This window comes from Heteronotia binoei, chromosome 8, assembly GCF_032191835.1.
Source record: "Heteronotia binoei isolate CCM8104 ecotype False Entrance Well chromosome 8, APGP_CSIRO_Hbin_v1, whole genome shotgun sequence".
Lineage (NCBI taxonomy): Eukaryota > Metazoa > Chordata > Lepidosauria > Squamata > Gekkonidae > Heteronotia > Heteronotia binoei.
The window spans coordinates 97,740,716-97,762,330 of record NC_083230.1 but is presented as its reverse complement, the minus strand read 5'-3'; the positions used below and the strand labels follow the sequence as shown (position 1 = coordinate 97,762,330).

General features: G+C 40.2%; 1 protein-coding gene across 1 annotated transcript in view; it reads left to right on the top strand.

Moving 5' to 3' along the window:
• Positions 1-21,615, top strand: part of CHRM2 (cholinergic receptor muscarinic 2) — a 248,378-nt gene that overhangs the window by 43,241 nt on the left and 183,522 nt on the right. The window contains exon 3 of the mRNA XM_060245692.1: positions 10,969-11,112. The gene's annotated coding sequence lies outside the window, so the exon portion shown is untranslated. The remainder of the gene's footprint in view (positions 1-10,968; positions 11,113-21,615) is intronic.

Below are 21,615 nucleotides of genomic sequence, written 5' to 3'. Positions count from 1 at the left end.
TGGGGGGAATTGTAGCATCCTTAAGTGGCAGGACTTTTAAACAGTGCAATTCTAAGCAGAAATGTTCCCTTCTAGATATTATGGTTACCAATCTTCATGTGGGGCCTAGAGAGCTCCTGAAATTATAACTGACTTCCAAATGACAATGGCTGGTTTTGTGGGTGGGCTCTCTGGCATTATACCTCTCCCCTCCCCCAATCCTGCCCTCTTCAGGTTCCATTTACAAATTTCCAAGTATTTCCTAACCTGTAGTTGGCAACTCTAGTGGACATAATAGGGTACAACTCAACTTTGGTAAGAGTCTCAGAAGTCTGAGAGATGCATGTACCTTTGAAGCCCTATCTTTTCTTCACATTAGATCCTGTATCAGTGTAATTTTTTTTGTTAGTTGGGGAAAAAATAGTTATGGATATTTTAAAACCATTAATATTTGTCTTTGTATTGTATGCACCAATGTTTTTATATTTATTTAAATCTTTCTATTCTTCAAGGGGACTGAAAAGCACTGGGGGAGGGAGCCCCAGGAGTTGACCAAGACAGACTCAGTCTAGCAAGTATATTTTAAGCTGTAACCATTATGACAGCAGCCATAATATGACGTACCTAAACTACCAAATCTAAAAACAGTTCATCAGAAAGTGCCTTAAGAGACTGGTTAATGTCCATCAAATACCTTCCTGCATAATGCTGCTTTGCAGAGTTCCCCAAAAGTGCCAGGATCAGTGTCCTCTGGACTTCTTCTGGAAGACTATTCAAAAATAGTGGAACTACTACTGAAAAAGTCTGAGGATCAGGCTGAAGAACATCTGATTTCCTGAGGTTGAGGGTACAGGGAGAAGAGACAGGAAACAAGTTGAGATCTTTTGTACTAAGATTTTAGGACTTGAAGAGTGAAAGATAAGAAAAACCTAGAACATGCTTTCTGCAAAACAGGATTATCTTATTGAGGATCATAAATTAGTGAAATTCCAAGGTGGGGATAGGCTGGCAAGATTGGCACCTGGAAATTTCCCACTATTACAATTACAGTGACTAGTTCCCCTGGAGAAAATGGCTGCTTTGAAGGGTGGACTCTGTGGCATTATACCCTGTTGAGGTCCCTCCCCTCCCCTCCTCAGGCTCCACACCCAAAATCTCCAGGTATTTCTCAACCCAGAGCTGGCAACCCTATTGGAGCTTGGGTGAGTTTCCTTTGCTGCTGTTACTGAGGAGATAGTTCCATTGGCCTGACTTCATGCCAAGCTGTCATCCACGTTATTGGGTTACCTGTGTTGTGAGTTGGAGAGGAGTATAGTACTGCTTTTCTAAAATGTATTTAATTTAATTTGCCACAGGAGGTGGCGGCAGCTACAAACATAGCCAGCTTTAAGAGGGGATTGGATAAAAATATGGAGCAGAGGTCCATCAGTGGCTATTAGCCACAGTATATATATGTATGTGTGTGTGTGTATGTATGTATGTGTATTTGTGTGTGTGTATATATATACACACACACATATATTGGCCACTGTGTGACACAGAGTGTTGGACTGTATGGGCCATTGGCCTGATCCAACATGGCTTCGCTTATGTTCTTACTTTATTCAAACTCCACTTGTCTTCCCAGTGGGGACCCAATAGTTTACATTATTATCTTGTCCTCCATTTCTTCCTCACAACAACCCTGTCAGATATGTTAAGCAGAGAGTGTGCGACTGCCCCAGGATCACCCAGGGAGCTTCTATGACAGAGTGGACATTTGGACCTAGTCTGGCACCATAACCATCATACCATGCTGGCTCTCAAGCTTGTTCCTTTTCACACAGAGCAACTGTCTCCATCACCACCCCTTTAAAAAGGTCCTGTAAAGTCACAGAGCACATGTTTTGAATGTGTATGGCCTTTTTCCCCCCAGTAAAAACAAACAGGAGTCTTGTGGCCCCTCAAAGATTAACGATGCAGACATACAGACATATATGTCTGTATATATGTTAATCTTCAGGGCTTTTTTGAGCAGGAACACACAGGAATGCAGTTCCAGCTGGGTTGGAATTGGGGTGTGTGAACTAATATGCAAATGAGTTCCTGCTGGTTTTTTTTCTAACCCCCCCCCGTTAATCTTCAAGGGGCCACAGAAGAGAGACAGACAGATAGCTATAGATTGGGCTGGCTCAAAATAGAACTGCGGAAGCTCGTCCATATGAGCCCCATCAAAGCACATGTATCCCACACAGGACGCACTTTGGCGCAGTCAGACGGCTGTCACGCACCATTCCTGTAGCTTGGTTTGGGTTTCTTCCCCCCCCATTCATTTATTGGTCATGCGCATGTGTGCCCATATGCCTATGTGCGTGGAAGTATATATATATATATATATATATATAAAGCCGGAAGCAGCTTGGGATGGCCTGGTGGGTTCATACCGCTAATACACCTCGCTTGTGCACTCCAGGGTTCAGACACCAGAAAGGCGTATGACGTATGTCGCAAACAGTTGCTAGCACTTCGGAAATGGCAGCTTTTTGAGACATTTCAGAGACACCTAAGGACAGGGTGAGTATGGGAGCAGAATGGGAGGCAGATGTGCTTGTTTGGACTTGACTTTTTGATCTGTCTGGGAGCCATCACTGTGTCAACTTAAAGTGCCAGTCTGGATCCAGCCATAATTTACATAAGCTTTTTAGAACCCACTTCACTGATCCAGACAATAGCAGTTCAAAGTTACCTGCTCCATTCTGGGAAAGTGGCATTTTCCCAACAGCAACTTATTGTCCTCAGTCATTTAAAGACAACAGTTAGAACCAATATAATATCACAAAATGTTGACTGCCCGATTGAAATAGAGGTACTGCAAGAGCGTTGCCTTGAGGGCTGAGAAAATGACATTTCCCCCTATGGAGAAGAACCACTTGGAGGAAACATGTCTGGATCTCTTCCACTCACACTCTGTTACCTTGAGGAAAGCTGCTTGTTTAATTCTCCCTGCAACAACTAAATAACAATTTCTTATACTTGGCATTAAAATCAATCATCTGGAGAGGCTCTTCAGCAGTTAAATGCAGTTTATAACATATGTGGTTATCTCAAGATTTATATATTTTTTCATGCCTGCCTGTTTATGCTCCTGGTTTGAAGCAGAATGTCTTTTTGTGTGTGTGTGCTGCTGTGTCACCACTTCATATGGCGAGTGGGATCGTGTACACCCAGCTATAAGATTTGTGTGGGAGGAACTGCGTGCTCCTCTGGAACAGATTCATGGTGGCATTTCTTTTCTTTTGGCAGCCATTTGGCAGTTTGTTCTCACCCTTGGGTGGAAGGTCATCCAAACGGTGTGAGAGGTTTGATGAACACCATGTAATTAAAAACGAAACACAAAAGAACAGCACAAATATACAGTCTGTGTTGCTGTGTTTCAGTTTGCTTTGAAGACCAGAAGGATTCTCCTCACAGAGCCCATGATTTCTAAAAAAAAAAAAATGTGTAGAAGTGGAACCAAAGCCAAGTATGTATAGCTTGTGACTGACAATCATGTACTTGGTGTGTGTGTGTGTAGAATTTTGTGCTTAAAGATCCAGAATGTTGTGACTGAAATACATGAGGCAAATCAGAAACATTTGCAGAAATGTGCTCATTATGTCAAACTGCTCCTCCAGAGGGAAAAGATGGTAGGTTTGTTTTTAGTTGGGAGAGCAGGCAGAGAAACAGGACGGCAGAACAGAATTTTGAGGTCTTCAAATGGATTGTATGGTGGGAGGAAAATGTTTTAATAACTAAAAGCGTCAAAAATTTCCTCAGGTAATGGAACTTGAAACCCATCTTTAAAAAGTAAAACTGAATTTCTGAGGATGCTTAGGAAAATAACACCAAGTTCTATTATTCGTATGCATATCAATCATAGCTTCCTTTCCCCCTAATAAATATATATAGCAGGCATGTCCAACTTCGAACAGGTCGTGATCTATTTTTTCCAGACAAAAGTGCTAGTGATCTACCACCATGAAAATTAAGTTTTAAATTAGTTTCAAATTAGATTTTAACCCACCAAAGTTGGGTTGCACCCTTCCCCCCATTTACAATGCACCTTCTGTCATTTACTGGTAAACAAAATAAGCAAAAACAAAACAGAGAGACAAAGATCCAGAAAGAACTGCGAACAGTTTTTCTTAAATTTTTATTGTTATAACTTTCTTTAACTGTCTTAAAAACTTAACTTTTATTGAGTAATTTGTGTTAAATGTAGTTTAAGCATTGATCCAGGCTGACCTTGCACAATCTTTAAAACTTTGCTCTTGCTAATTAGTGAGACGTCTGAGCCTGTATTTCATCCACCAGCTTTTTGAAGTTGGGTGAATATTGTGTGAGGGCCAGTCTCAGGGAATCCTGGAGATGTTCATCTGTCATGTTGGAACATTGTGTACTCTTTGTCATTTTCAGATGGGAAAACGCAAATTCACACAAATACATTGAACCGAAACAGGAGTGTACAGCTTCACTGCATCTTCTCAAGTTGGAAAATTTGTCTCTAGGCACTAGCTTCCAAAACGATTCTTGCTCAGCACGGGTCTTGAGAAAAATGTCATTTTTAAGGGTTACTATTTCGTTTTCAAGAGATGCCTTGTTCAATGAGTAATTTTTACTGATAGCAGTTGCAGTTTCCTTAATGTCCATATCTGCTTTGAATGGGTATGACAAGTACTTCACAACATTTTCAATTCTTTGGAAGTCACAGAATCTTTTTTCGAATTCCTGGATAACAGAGCAGATTTCTGTCATATACTTCTCGTTATGAAAAACAAAATTTGGATATTGTCCCAGATGGTCCTTCATATTAGGAAAATGATCAAAGTGGTGTTTGCAAGATCAGTCATCATTAGCTCAAATTTGCTCTTGTAGGATGAAACTGTACTCATCATCTCGCCAATGCATTTGTTTTTACCTTGTAGTTCAATGTTCATATCACTTAGTTTGCCTGTAAAGTCAGCGAGAAATGCTTGTAGCCGCCACCACCTCCTGTAGCTGTGAATTCCACATGTTAATCACCCTTTGGGTGAAGAAGTACTTCCTTTTATCCATTTTAACCTGACTGCTCAGCAATTTCATCGAAACATAACCACTCCTCATCTTCCAACTCTGCTTTGTCATCTTCCCTCTCTTTCAAAAACCTTATTTCATTCAGCAAATCACGAAATCTTTGCAGAAATTTGTGCCTACTTAGCCACCTTACATCTGTGTGCAAAATGATTTCCGCTGCCCCTTCATCAAGAGTAAGATTGAAAAGCTGTATTTGGAGTGATCTTCCACAAACTGAATTTACAGTTTTGAAAGTGATGTCCCTGACAGTTTGTATTGAGTCTCTTGCTTGGCAAAACTTGCTGGTGAATGATGCAGTGGTAAGAAAGGAAATCTGGAAAGTCGTCATGCTGTCTACAGAGGCCTATGAAACCACTAACCTCACCTGTCATTGCTCTTACTCCATCAGTAGTGATGGAAACAAGTTTATGCAATGGAAGATTACACTTTGTCACAAAAGAATGGAAAGAGCTGAATATTTCCTGACCAGTAGTTCTCCCTTTTAAAGAAATCATTCCAAGTAGTACTTCTTTAACACTGAAGTCTTCAAAAACCATCCGGATAAAGACTAGTAACTGGGCTATGTCTCTTATGTCTGTAGATTCATCCAGTTGGAGTGAGAAAGCAACACAAACTGAAACATCCTTCAACAATTGTTCAGTTGTGTCTCCACACATCTTTTCTATTCGCTGCACGATGGTGTTTCTTGACAATTGTACATCTTGAACAGCAGCTCTGATCGCTTTCTTATTCTTAAATCCTTCAAAAAGATTGTCTGCTGCTTCAAGAAAACAATCTTTTACAAATTCTCCTTAATTGAAAGGTTTGAATTTCTTTGCGATCAGGTTGCTGACCTTAAAGGATGCCATGGTTGCATTGACTGAATGTGACCTTGGCTTCGCCATCAACTGTTGCTGTGCAGCCAATTTAGATTTAAGTTCATTGAGCTTCAGTTTACGAATTTCACTTTTGGGTGGAAAATCAGCATCAGACTTATTGCTATGCAGAGCTTTATAATGACGCTCCAGATTACCCTTTTTGGGCAAGGATACAGCGATGTTACAAAGTAGACAACAACACTTGTCTTTCACCATGATGAAGAAGTAGTCCATTTCCCATTCATCATGAAAGTGGTAGGTTTTGCTCTTCTTTAGAACACTCATCTTCGCTATACTGGGGTGGCTGTAAGTTAACACTGGCTGAATCTGGTCCAAAACTGTCACTGCCCCAAAGTATTAAAGATTAACAGGAACTGAAGACCTTTGGATGATGCCAAAACCACACATGTAGTTCTAAAAGTAAAAATAAGACTTCATCATACTAGCACCAATAATCAAATACCACCACACCAAACAATCAGCAAAAAACCCCAAACACCTGTCCAGCAAACCATGAGACCAAGTGAGGCTGGTGAAGTACCTCTGACCCCTCCGCGAACTACTGGTAGATCACGATCTACCTGTTGGACATACCTGATATAGAGAATAGATTTTTTCAATCTACCAGTATTTCTGGTCTGCTCTGTTTCCCCCCCAAATGTAGATCAGCTGTTCTTTCCTCACTTCTAGGGATGTGTATCTGTGATTTTCCACTTTTAACCTGGTGAAGGATGAATACAAATACATATAAACACAGTCCAAAGAGCAGAAGAGCCCCAAATATACAAAAGTTGAGAATCTGTCCTTTAATCAATGATAATTAAGCAGTCAATTCCAGATGAAATGATATGAGGATTACAGGCTATGGTTGCCAACCTCCAGGTTCAACCTAGAGATCTCTCTGAATGATAGTTGATATCCAGACCACAGAGATGAATTCCCCTGGAGAAAATGGATGCTTTGAGGAATGGACTGTATGCTATATCATAGATTCTAAGTGAAATCCCTCCCCAAACTTTCCCTCTTCACCAGCACCATCCCCTAATCTCCAGAAATTTTCAAATCCATAGTTGACAACCCTAGTTAGGGGAGATTTGGGGGGTTTTTTTGATGGTATGAGAACTAAATCTTTCTTAAACAAAACCTTTGGAGTTTTCAAAGAAAGACCTGAGGGCCTAAAACAAACCTGTGACTAGAACTTCTGTTGTTTTTTTCTTTATTTCAGAGAAGCCATCACTGACCTCACAGTGCCATCCTCTTAATGGCTTAGGATGGCTATTAGTCTATCTCAGAGGTATGCTGGTACACCTCAAAGACCCATTGGCATACATTACAATATGCCATTGCTAAATCAGGATTATGTAGCTCTAAAGATGGTTTAGAAATGGGTAACTCCAGAGGCAGAGTGAGGCATAGATGGCATTCTAAGGCTCCCAGCTTGGGTCATATATAGGGTTGCCAGTTCCAGATTGGGAACTACCTGAGGAAACCCAATGGTGTTCCAGTTCCAAAATGGTTCTTATGACACAGCACCATGGCCCAGTGACTAGGTAGTACTTTGTGTTTCCTCGTTTCCACAACAATTCAGTGCACTGCAAGATTCCTGCTATTTGCACACATACAAGTCATTATTTCAAAGGTCTTGCCATCTCGTTGCTGTGCCGTGGTTCTGTGTTAGAATATTGGTGTTCTAACTATCAGGATAGGTTTGAAAGTGTATTTGTATGAGAGTGTTTGACTATATTGGTATTTTGGTCACCACATGGAACTTGGCAGACCGTGTATTACAGCAACAGTTGACTTTGTAGTACAAAGTCAAAATCCACATGCAAGACATTCAGGGAGAAAAAAAAATGCCTCTAGTTATCTTTCCAAGGATGGCAGTGAGGTACGCATCCTGTTACAGCTTTGCTAAGCACTCTGCAAACCTCAGCCAGACACCCATACGTGAGATGAGAGGACTGCATTTCTCTGGTCTCAAATCAGCACACTCTAGAGTGTGGGAATTCTGGAGAGGTTGTCTCCCAAGGGACTTCACTTGAACAATCAAGAGATTAAAAGTATATTGTTGTAGTATATGGTGTGACGCTGCTTCGATGACACCCAGGTATTCAGAGTCAGGACAGAGACACTAGAGGGAGCCTCCACTCCTTCAACTGGAGATGCACAGATGGGGACCCACACAGAGGTAAGCCCTGCCCCAAGCGGGGGCTGCTGCAACTGTCTGCATGGCTCCCCTCCATGTCTGTTGCCCTAACTACCCTAGCCTCCTCAACAGTTGGTAGCAGTAAATATGTACAGTACAAAGAGGAGGACACCATCTCTTGTTGCACGTAGGGAACCCGGGGAGCACAAATTCAGGCCTGGGAGACTATTTTTCACTCTACTGGGAACGCTGCAGCTGCTGATCACTCATTGATGGTGCCTGTTGCCTTGCAGGATCACAGTTCCCTTGGAGCAGCCCCAGGTGACTGTGCAGCCACAATTTTAATGTAACCCTTTTCAAGTGATGGGTAAGTGTCATCTCAATGGATACGCTATCCCACCACATGGGAACCCCCGAGGGGGATGGGGCATGTCAGAACTTCAATAGTACCATGTGCAATTGTGCAGTACACTGGGTGTTCATTGCTACCACTGAACATCAGTTGTTACTGTCCCTGTGTTTCATTTGATTTTGTGCAGATGGCCCTCCAAGAGGGGTAGAGGCCCAAATGGTCTTGGAATGTGGTGCCCTGCCTGCTGAGCCCCCAACAACACCAACAGCTGCGCTGACCAGTTATGTGTCTTGCTGCTCTGCTGTGGGGTTGCCAACTCACTTGTCATTGCCTGGCTCCTGCCCCATTAGAAGCTTTGTCTGACCAGCATAGTTGCTCCTCTCAGGGGCATGCAGGGATGTCTGTGATGATTGAATCAGTACTGTTTTTAAAGGACTGGGGCCTGGTTATTTAGATTATGTGAGCAGCATATAGGAGTGAGTTATTGCTGCTTCTCCAGTTAAACCAGCATCCCCTGTAACTGCGCTGAAAAAAAGTGAAAAACAGAAGTTATGAGGACTGATCATCTCACATGTTTTGACCTTTATAATAATACTTCACATCTTGATAAACACTTTCAGATGCTCAGGGCAGAGACAAGGTTCAGCGTGATTCATAGCTTAGTATCCTACCCATGATGCTACATCAGTGTGCCTGTCCTGGATGTCTGTATTTTGAATCTTTCTCACAACTGCACAAGAAATTGCACCAAGGGGGAAAAGACCATCAGTTTTTGGCATTGTTTTTCCTTAATGGGCAAGAATCAGAACCACTGTGGGGTTTTTTTTGATCAACAGAGTAACCTGTCATGGATTTCACACGCAAATGAAAGATTTTCCGAGTCCTTGACAAAAATGCCTTCTCAGGTGATTGTGAATTAAAATCGAAACACAGTGTTCCTTGGGAAGGTCTGGATGAATTTCCCAGAGCTGTATCAAGAAACTCAAATGAAGAGGCCAGGGGAAATTTAAGTGGAGTTAAATAATGTACTATTTTCTAAACCAAAATATTTCTGTTGAGCAGCCTAAAGAACTGGATTGAAATAGGTATGATTTTCAAACCATAATCTTACTGGTTAGATTTTGGAATACCACTTCTGTGACCACTGAAGATTAACTGATTCCACCAGCAGAAAAGAAAGAATGCACATACACATTATTTTGCCACTACATGGCTGGAAAAAACAAGCAATATTTCCGCAGATGTTATGGCTTGTCATACTGATCTGATCATTTGAGGAATGTGGATTGTTTTACTGATTAAAAATACTTATTTGTAACATACATGGTTGTCATAAGACCAATCAAAGAGACAAAAGTGTCTGAATTAAACTTGCCAGAATTAGGCTGAGGGGATGAATGAATTTCTTTTGTTCATTCTTCTATTGTTCCACAGTTTTGCTTTGTACTGCATTTCATGCCTTCTTATTTCTGCAGAATTTCTAAATTAAGTCTGGAACTGAAGCATGCATAGTGTGCCTCCACTTTCAGTTCCTTCAGCTCATTCACATCTTTCCCTCCCCCAACTCTGATTGAATGAGGCAGATGTGTACATGGCTAAAGCATTGCAGAACAGTCCAGGGGTGATCAAATGTGTCAAGATTATTTTTCTGGAACATTAATTCACCTGTATATTAATAAAGCAACACACACAAAGAAGATCTTGATCCAGCCTTATATACATACCTATCACAGCTGCATTTTTATAGGTGTTCGCCATATACATATCAGTAATGGGGCTGTGTGCAAATGGACCAAAAGAGCTGACAGTTTTGGTGGATTCCAATTGCACAACACTTCGCATAACACTCAGAAATAACAACAGGACAAGAGAGGACAGCTATATTAGTTTATCTGTAGCAGTAGAAAAGAGCTAGCATCCAGTAGCGGCTTAAAGATTAACAAAATTTGTGACAGGGTATGAGTTTTCATGAGTCACTGCTTACTTCTTCAGATATAGGGCAAGAGGTACCTGATCTATCAGTTTCACTTCAAAAACAAGACTACATAATCAGGAGCTCCACGATCTATCAGTTTCACTTCAAAAACAAGACTACATAATCAGGAGCTCCATTCTGCATCCCTATCACCCCAGGTTGCCTGCTAACTGACACAGGGACTTGGAACCATTTTAGAGCTTTTTATTTCTTTTCAAAATGCCACAGGGGTTCAATCCTGCTGATGAACATGGTGAAGTGTGATGAGTCTTGCAGTTCCCCCCACCCCAGTATTTATTTAATACATTCTTCTGTTTCCTTTCCACCCAATTTAGGGTCCCCTGTAGAGCAATCATGGTCCTGCTATGTTTTTATGAAATGCTGGTTTAAGGGGGGACCCTTGACAAGGGATCCCAATGTTCCCTGCAAATTATCCACCTTCACTTTCTCCCACATATGCATAAGTGCTTACGCAGGCAGGATATGAAAGAAACAGTATGGGAAAATCCCTTATTCCAAAACCATCCTCAGCAGCCCAGTTTGATAATATGTGTTTTCTTTGCTACAGATGATGGCCTCAGACGGACTGACCATAGTCAACCAGTGCAGGAGAGCTGCATTTCCTTCATTCCTCAGGCAGGCTTAGAAGATGCCAATGTCACCTTTGACTGTTGCTGAAGCAGCACGGAACGCTGAACCCAGGTCTCCAAAGGTAAAAAATAAAATAAAAAAATTAAGATCTACTTTGATTCTAACTAGGTGAGTGAGAGCAATAAAGATGAAACAGCCACCTCCGCTTCTGTCAAATGCATCTGGGCTTTTTTGGAGTGCCTGTTGTTAGAGTTTATAATACGAGATGGTAGTGAACACAAGTAGTAGATCCTAGGAGTGCATTCCTGACTTTTCAAAGAGGCTGGCTGTATTAGAACCAGGGCTTGCTTTCTTTTATATTGTGTTGCTTCCTGAAACTGAGGAAGGGAGGGGGAATTTTTAGCTAACTATCAGAGACGATGATGAGTAAATAAGGCAAGAAATCAATGACTGATTTCAGTGATCCGTTTTCATGCGGCTGCCCGACTTATTTTTGGTTTTGGCTGCTTTGCAAATTAATGAGTTTTTCTCATGTCATCCAGTTCTGCCGAAAAGCATCATCCCTGTACTGCAGCATTAAGAGATTACTAATGTTCATTTATCATGCAATGATTAGTTACCTTATTGTGCAGGGAGTGCAGTCTTCCATCAAGGTGCACCATTTCCTTTGATTTTTGCTTTCAGTCTCCTCCCATATCCTGTCTCTCAGCATAGCTAACTGGGTTGCCAGAATGCCTGGAGAGAAATGTCATAACTATTTCATAGAAGATTAATGTTTGGAAGTGGGAAGCTGAAGCTTTTCATGGTATGCAGATGTCAGCCTCCCCAGCTTGGGGGCCAGAGTCCGGGAGGGGTTCATCTTCCAGCTTCTCCTTTTCTAGAGTGCTTGTGAACAATACATAGGAGAGGGCAAAGTTTTGGGGATTTTTTGTAGCAGGAACTCCTTTGCATATTAGGCCACACACCCCTGTAGCCAATCCTCCAAGAGCTTACAGGGCTCCTAGTATAGGGCCTACTGTAAGCTCCAGGAGGATTGGCTACATCAGGGGTGTGTGGCCTAATATGCAAAGGAGATCCTGCTACAAAAAAAAGCCCTGGAAGATGGTATTCCTCCACCCTGGTTCCCTCTCTTCTTAGCTTCTGACTGTCCACTGACTTTGAAGACAACCTGGTTTCTTTCCTCCTTGGCTGTATCCAGGCAGGAGCTATAAAGGAGTACGTACGGTGGGACATCCCCATCAATGTGTCACATGCCCCTTCAGGGGCTGGTCTCCCAACCAATGACTTGTTGTTCCTCTGCCCTCTCCAGCCTGCCATTTTCCCTCTGGGTCTTATTGCTCTTTAAATTGAACTATCACAGTAAACCATTAATCAGAAGTTTTAAAGGATGTAAATGGTTGTTCCAAAATTTTGATTTGCATTTTGGTGTTAATCCTATTCTGTCTTTGTTGTCAGTTGTCTATGTTTATCTTCCATAGAAGGAAATGTAAAAAAAAATCTCCAAAGAAAATCAGCCTTGATATTTCATGCTCATTCTCATTGGCAGTTGTGACTGGTACCCCGTTTCAGTGCTTCAGCAAAAGAATTTTGTAGGGAGATTGCAGTGTGAAACTGATGAACTGAGATTAATTAACAGATTTTTACATCCCCTTCTCCCTGGTTTAAAATCACACTTGAGATTTTTCTCCCACTCTGTTAACTCTCTTAGAAAAACCTGGGACTCCTCCACTCATTGCAGGTGTTAACTATTATAGCATAACTAGTGAATAGTCCATATTTTTCTGGATTAGATTTGAATTCAACCTAATTACATTACACCCTTTATTTCCTAGATCCATGCCCCTTTGACTCTGCTGTTTATTTTGTCTTCATACATAAAACATATTCACTCACTTCATCTTTAGACTCTGGTCTAATTCACCAAAAAATTAGGCTGGAATGAAATGTCATTAGTCTTTAAGGTGTCACAAAAGACTAGGAGGACTACCCCTCTGTAACTGTTATTCAGCATCATGATTTCTAACACATTAAGGTTTGAGTCAGGATCAGAGACACTAATGAGCAAAAAAGTATGGGAGGAGGTAATCATGAAAGAAGTTAAAGTATAAATGAGATTTTTTTTTAAAAAAAGTCCGATATTCTGACCTAAATCACATCCAGTTAACAAATGTCTTGCTCCCTCTGTATCCGTAGGTCAGCCAAGTTAACTTCTTAGCCAGTGTGTGACCCTCAGGGTCTCACGAATCAGAAGCCTGCTTTGCTATAAAATAGAGTATTTGAACAGCCATGAAGTCAGTAAAAAGCTATTGTATATTGGAAAGGATATATAGTCAAAAAATGCATTTGGGAGCAGCTGAGCAAAGGACAGTGAATTTTCATCACAACTCTAAAAAACTGAAAAAAATTATATGTTAGATTCAATGGCAGACTCATGTATCTGCATTGAAGCAACTAATAGATCCTTGGGCCTTATCACACAAACACTGTTAATTGTCAGGGCTGCTTCTTTCTTCTGTATCCTATCATACTTAGCATCTGTCAATAGCCAAGGTGATGAATTTGCATGCCATAATTCCACTTAGAAAAATGGTGGCTTCTATCAAAGTGAAAGATCCCAATGGCTGATAGTTCTAGACAGGCTAGAGGAAGGATGCAAGGGGGGGGGGGGGGAATTCCTAACAAGATTTGTGTACAAGGATGGCTCAACATCCATAGTAAACCAAAAAGCATCTTTTCTGTTCCTTCTGATGTTCTGGATGTAATTTTAAAAGCCATGCTACCTCACAGATTTGACAATATTTTCCCATAAATGACTTCTAAATGAGCTGCAAATGTACGGACTGGTTCCAAAATAGATTCACAGTAAACCATGAGCTCTGTTTTTCAGCCCATGGACTTACCCTCAGCTTCTGTGACTCCTTCAGAATAGCAGGAAGATGGAGCTAAGAAGGAAATTATATTTTGTGTGGTGGACAGTTGTGTGTGGACAGTTGGAATGTGTAGTGGACAGTTGGAAACTTTGCAACAAAGTGAGTGAAATATTCCCCTTTTGTTGTGGGTTCCTTGGTTAGAGTACTCACTCAGGCACCTGTTCTTAGGTCCATTCAGCGGAGATAAGCTGACTCAAAACCTCAGCTATTTATTTGCAAGAAGACAACTTCAACAACCAACACCTCCAGTGAACTTACAAAACTGCAGGGCTTTTTTTGAGCAGGAATGCTGGCTTGGTGTCAGGGGATGCGGCCTATATGCAAAAGAGTTCCTGCTGGGCTTTTTCTACAAAAAAGCCCTGTGTGAAACCATGGTGACATCAGGGGGTGTGGTCTAATATGCAAGTGAGTTCCCACTGGGCTTTTTCTACCAAAAAAACCCTCCAAAACTGGAAACTGAGACCAGAGCTCCAGTAATAGGATCAAGGTGAATCACACAGATATTAGAGGAGTGAGTTCTGCTTGGTGTTTGAAGAGCAGAGAGAGCCAATATAACTTCTGGGCAGCCGTATAGCTTCCTAACATGATGCACCAGTTTCACATTAGAATTCTTTGCTGACTCTTCTGAGGAGGTTAAAACCTGAATACAAATGACCTATGTGTACCTGTGTAGTGCAGCACACATGCACACACAAACAAACACACTGGCCTGAACACTTCTTGCATATATTTGCCACAACATGAGTACTGAGTCTGCACATGGACAAATGGTGGATGCTCGGGTTCTGTCTTTTGTGATCAGAATACAGCTTTTCCGGTGGGGTGTGGTTTCGATGCTGAACGGAATGGCAACATAATCTGTGAGCTCCGTCCCTACCTCCCCCTACTATATCAATCTTCGGTCATTTAAGACAATCTTTTATCTCCAAATTATATAAAACAATGGGCAAAACTGATGCTGATAAAGCCCATCCATCTAACGCAGCAAGAAAAGACATAACAACCTTCTTCCCCAAGGCGACTCAATCCAGCCTCCCTCCTGAGGCTGACTCAGATAACATGGCACTGGATGAAGCTTCCTCACCACCAATAATTCCTGCCATCAACGATCCTGCCCTCACCATGCTCTTAAACACAGTAGAATTCAAAATTAAAGAAACCATTGCGGCTTCAATACAACCGCTGACTGACCAGTTCGCAGATTTCAAGCTTACTCTTCAAAATATGAGTAAAACGGCAAAAGGGGCAAGGGAAATGTGCACTAATTTACAAGAGGACATGAGTAACCTCTGTTTAGAAAATGGTGCACTGCAAGACCGAGTCCTTAAGTTGGAAGCCTCAGCCTGGCAAACCCATTTAAAATTCAGAGGCTTTGCTGAAAATATGGCGTTTGAGTCTGATTTAGTAGCCTTTATAGCAGAATGGCTGGCATAAGAACTGGGAATGGACGAGGGAGTTACAACCTTTATTACAGCGGCGTATCGCCTTGGGCCTCCTAATCTTCCATCCAGGGTCGGGCCTCATGACATCGTAGCTGTTATCCCGGAGGGGCATTCCAGAAGGGAAATACTAGAGGTGGCTTGAAATAATGGATCTCTATAATTTAAAGGTGACTGCATACAAGTTTTCCCCGATCTTCCCCGTGAAGTTTTATCCAAGCAGCGGGACTTAAAGCAAATTACTGATTCCCTGAGGCAAGCCAAACTACGCTATCACTGGGTTAATCTCACTAACGTTAAAGTATCTTACAAAGACAAGTTCTATACCATCTCTGATCTTTCTTTAGGTCTTACTGTTTTACAGTCCCAGCATGTACCATTGCTGTCAGACACGTCCAAGTCCTCCCAGAAGAGAAAGCATCCTGCATCTCCATCCAAGGACAATAAAGTTGTGATTCGTTAAGACTACCATTCTGTTATGTAATATTCTTTAATGACTCACTAGCTTTTTACATTTAGATGACTTGCTGTGTTAAAAACAATTCTTAAAGCCTACCTTAACTGTTTGCTTGCTGTTTGCCCAAGCTTATTGCATTAATGTACTACAACGCTAGGGGGAGGGGGGAAGGATTTCGTTTATGTTTTATTGGTGTTAGTTCATTACAATTCCAGTTAATGGAGTCTCTTAAATCAGAACTTTAGTTCTGTTGGCCCTGAGGTTCATTAAGCCTCTGGGACAAGTGAGACTTAATATTTGTTGTTTGCCCACTTGCTATTTGAAGCATCTCAACCATACTGTTAAGATACCTTGTGGTCTTAGTTTATAGTTCATTTCTTGTACATAGTGTTTTATTATTATTCATGAATTTAAAACTTTTACATATTAGAGAGAAATAAGATTCTTGAATTAGTTTAGTTTAAACTTGATTATAATCATTAAGTTTGAATAATTAATTGTTGTTGCACTCGATTTAATTCATTAAGATTCCTACTATAGTGATTAACTAATTGATTTTATATATTTTATACTCATATTGGGGGAAATTCATCTATTTGCATATCTGATTGCACTGTTTCCTATTTTAATCAATTTGGAATTTAATAGTTTTTAAGAGTTTTGTATAAAAGGTAATTTTATAAAAGCTCGGAAATTTTATATTAATAATAATTAATTTTATTATTAAAGATGTTATATAATTGATTAAGCAGTAATTTTTTAAATGCTAATTATACAAAATTTAATAGTCGATATATTGTTGATTATATACATTGCATCAGTTTGTCGTTATTGTACAGAGGAAAATTAGTTATCTGCAGTTCATATCTTGCATAACATCATAGTTCCTTTTCACATAGCACAGGCTAGCTGGTTCTATTCAATTTCAAATCAGTTGCTGATAGACACTTCACAGCTGCTGTGCAATATTGAGTCTTTAATCTGGAGGAAAAAATAACAAAATTTATTTTTTATTTTTTGCCTGTTGATTTTCATTTCCCTTTTTATGACCTGTGTTGTGGCTTAACTTGTGATAATTTCTAGTCTCTCCCTCTACTAATATAACTCTATTTAGAATCTTGAATCTCGGATCTTCACCATGTACCCCACATGGCTCAATCTTGGAATATCACAACTCTCAACATCAGAGGACTTCACAGTCCAGTCAAGAGAAAATGCATCTTAAACAACCTTGTCCAACGACGTTCGGATTTAGTCTTACTTCAAGATACTCACTTTTAAAAAACTGATCAACCCTGTTTGAAGGCCAAATGGATCCAATCTCAGTTCCATGCCAAAGGCAGCTCAAAATCCAGGGGTGTTTTGATTTTAATATCCCACAAGCTAAGATTCAACCACCAAGCAACAAAGGCAGACCCTCAAAGTTGCTTTATCTTCATGAAAGGCCTGTTGGACGACTAGAAATTCACTATTGCTTCCATATATGCCCCAAACAATTCACAACTAGCTTTCTTAGAAGAAACCAATACCCTTCAAAACCTCCAAGAAGAAGAACTGATCATTGGGGGTGATTTGAACTGTATTCTTGACCAATCGCTAGACCATTCATCTCCTCAGCCTCACTCTCTGAAAACCTCACAGTGCACTTCTAAGCTTCAAAATCTTCTGAGTGATCATATGCTGACAGACGCATGGAGATTCCTACGTAAAACAGAAAAAAAACCTACACCTACTTCTCCTCAAGATTCAACACTTACACAAGGAATGACTTTATCATCTTATCTAATCAACTTCTACACCAGATCCGCAAGGCAGACATCGGATCAATAATCTGGTCGGATCATGCCTGGGTGACTTGCACTTTGTCTTTGCTGCTGGATCATAAAACCTAAAAAAAATGGACATTTGACAACAATCTTCTACACAGTGAAGAAGCCACAAAACAGATAGACCTAATTTTGGACCAATACCTACAAGCCAATTTGGAAGGAGGCACATCTTCAGTGATCACCTGGGAAGTTCTAAAAGCTGTAGCCCGTGGAAACATCATTTCACTAGCCTCACACTTAAAGAAATGCAGAGAAGCCTACAAACAAGACTTACTGGCCAGAATCCGTTAATTGGAACTCCAACACAAAGCCAGAGGGGGCAAGAAAATTTATGTCAAACTTCTTTCAGAGCGCAAAATCATAGAAACCACTCAGGTACAAAAATATCTTCTATACATTGGACCAACTCATCTCAATCATTAAAATTTCTATCATGGAGAATCAAATCTATCTCATCGTCCAAACATATTTATGCCTCAAAAGACACTCATGGAAAGTTGCTCACCAAATCTGATGACATTTTGCAAAATTTTCTGGACTACTATCAAAAGTTATACACATCGCATGAGCCTTCATTGAATTCAATCAATGATTTCCTCACATCACATCCTTCTCTGAGCAAGCTATCATTGGAACATTGGAATTTTTTGGATCACCCTTTTGACACTGACAAAAGATATCAAACATCTTAAAAACAACAAATCACCCGGACCTGACAGATATACAGCTGAATTCTACAAGAAATTTGCTTCAAAGCTGCTGCAACCACTGACAGAGACCTGCAACAAAATGTTGAAAACGGGAAATGCCCAAAACTTGGAATAATGCCTCCATCATTGTCTTGCCTAAACCTAATAAAGATCTTCGTTTAGGCCAATATTGCTACTAAATCAGGACTATAAAATCTTTACGGCCATGATGGCTAAACGATTAAATACTCTCATTACTTGTTATATCCATCCCAACCAAGCTGGTTTCATGCCAGGGTGTCGACAACATCCATAAAACTCTTCACATCATGTCCTCGTGTGGAAACTCCAAAACCGAAGCTCTTCTCCTATCCCTTGATGTGGAGAAAGCATTTGACTCTCTAGAGACTTCTTACTTAATTCCCTTACTATGACATATGGGGTTTGGTGACATTTTTCTAAGAGCTGTCCAAGCTATATATCGAGAACCATCTGCACAAATCAAGATCAATGGTTTAAAAACACCCAACTTTCGTTTACAACGCAGCACTAGGCAAGGGTGCCCACTTTCATTTGCATTATTTGCTTTGGCCATAGAACCTCTTGCAGCCTCCATTCATCAGGATCCTCTTATTGGTGGTATCGAAATTGGTGAACACGACTTTAAAATCAGCCTTTTTGCAGATGATATGCTATTATATATAACTGATCCAGAAACTTCATTGTCAAGACTTCAAGAAACTCTGCTTGCTTTTAGCAACATCTCTGGTTTGCGCATCAACCAATCGAAAACTTCTATCTTGCCCCTGAATCTATCAAAAAAAGCTAAAACCTTCATTAGTTCTCATTATCCCTACCAATGGTCCAAAAAGTCCTTACAATACTTGGGGATTCAACTACCCTGCCACTTAAAAAACGTAGTTGCAGTTAATATTCAAGGAAATTAAGCTAAATTTTCAAAAATGGGAGAAACATATCAGTTACAGATCGACTACATCTCCTCAAGTCATTTGCCATGCCGAAAGTTTTATATATATTTAGGGCCATCCTTATTGACATTCCAAGAAAACTTCTAAAAAGTTGGCAATCTACTTTCAACAACTTCTTCTGGCAACACAAAACACCAAGAATATGCTTTCTCACATTAAGACATAACAAAATTGATGGTGGTTTGAGCTTCCCAGATCTCTCAACCTATCATTGCTCAACATTGTTAATCTCCTTGGTCAAACTAGCCCGATGTGGTAATGACATTGAATGGTATAAAACTATACATTCATTGATCACACCGCTCTCTCTTTAAGATCTTCTTTGGCTGAAATCATCGAATTGCCCGTCCTCAATTTACTCTAATCCCTTCTTCTTGTCTATCCTCAAGGCTTGGGGTTTTTTTATGCTTAAAGGCTCTTCCTCCTGTATCAAGATTCTTATCAAACATGGTTACACCAAAATAATTGTACTGCTCATCTAAAAACTTTGAGAAAAGCTGACTTCAATTGTATTGTAGACATCTCTTCCTGTACAGGTCTCTTGTCCAAATCTGAATTGGATCTAACACTTAGCAAGTCACTACCTTGGTTTTTCTACTTCCAATTAAATCATGCTATGTCCTCAATTAATCTCTCCAAAATTTTGAAAACACCACTAATGGTCTTTGAGAAATTATTGGACTCTTTGGATGTAAGCTCAAAAGGACTCATATTGGCTATTTATGAAATTGTAGCAAACATAGACAATGGCACACTGCCTCCCTCCCAACAACAATGGAACTCTGATTGCAAATTGGATTTCACGTCTGACCAGTGGGCAAACATTTACTCATCCGATATGTTCACCTCGTCAGTGTCTGTAACCAGAATACAATCTTTCAAAATTTTGCATCAGTGGTACCTCACCCCGCAAAAGCAAGCTAGGTTTGATAAAAACAAATCCCCACAATGTTGGAAGAAGTGTGGAAGCATAGGATCTTATGCTCACTGTTGGTGGAAATGCCCAAGCATTCAGAACTTCTGGAAAGACATTCTAATACAAATTGAAACAATCACCACCTGCACCTTGCCATTCTCACCTGCTCTAATTTTTTAAAACCTTTGGGAAGACATGAACGTTCCCAAAATCAGACAAGACCTAATCATTAGCTTACTGGCTGCAGCAAAGTCTTCTACTGCCTCCTACTGGAGGTCATCTCAAACCCCTCCAAGTTCGAACTGGCTAAAACATTTATGGGATTATTTTCTTATGGAAAAAATAAATGACAAACTGTTACAAGCTGACATTTTCCCAAAAGAAACCGCTAAGTAGCACCCTTTCATTAATTTCATCTCTTCACAAGACTATTCTCTATATGACCCTCTGCATCTAAAGATAGTTTATTCCTAACTACTGTCTTTCATTCTACTCTTTACACTTCTTTTAGATCAGGGAATTATTGTAGCTGAGCCTCGACACAGGTCAGTTATTATGATTTGTTGTTTAATATTTTTCTCAACATCTTATACAGTATCTATTGTTTTTACTTTATAACTACTGCTTTATTTGCTTCAATATCTATATAGTTCATATTACGTGTTATTATTTTGCTGCTTTTAGCTTATATGTGTTTTTTTGTTTTTATTTTAATTTATCTAGACTCAATGACTTGACACAAAAAGTATAACAACTCATATTCTCCAACCTAATAGCAATACCAGCTACTTTCAGCTAGGCAATGTTTTATATTGTGCATTATCAGTATATTATTTTTACTCCCAGTAGTTCTTTTGACTTCATGGTCTGGGGAGTGTCAACAACCTGTTTGTTTTGTAACAACCTATGTACTTGAACAGATACTCACCTTAACTACATAATCATTATAAACTGTTAAAATGTAAAAAAATAAATACTGCTTTTCCAATATGCTCTACAATCTATGCAATTTTATATCAAATGTGGTGTTAGAATATAGGAACATGTAAATTGTGTGTGTAGGGGTACAGAGATGAAGTAGACTGCCCTTCTGTCTTAGGACTTCATAGAGCTGGGAGCAATGGCACATCTAACTCTGTATCTTGGAAGATTATCCCTTGCATTTCTTTTTTTCTTTTTCTTTTTATTGTAGTCCCACACAGTCAAAAACCATGTGAATTTGAGCAGTACTGCAATTAGTCACATGGGCTAGCCTGGCTTACAGTGGATATACAAAGACAGGCTGGCTCATTTGCACTGGGGAGTTTTTTCAAGCTTAGTCCTCCAAAAGCCCAAGGTGCAGCTCTCAACTTAGTGTCCACAAGAAAATTCTCAT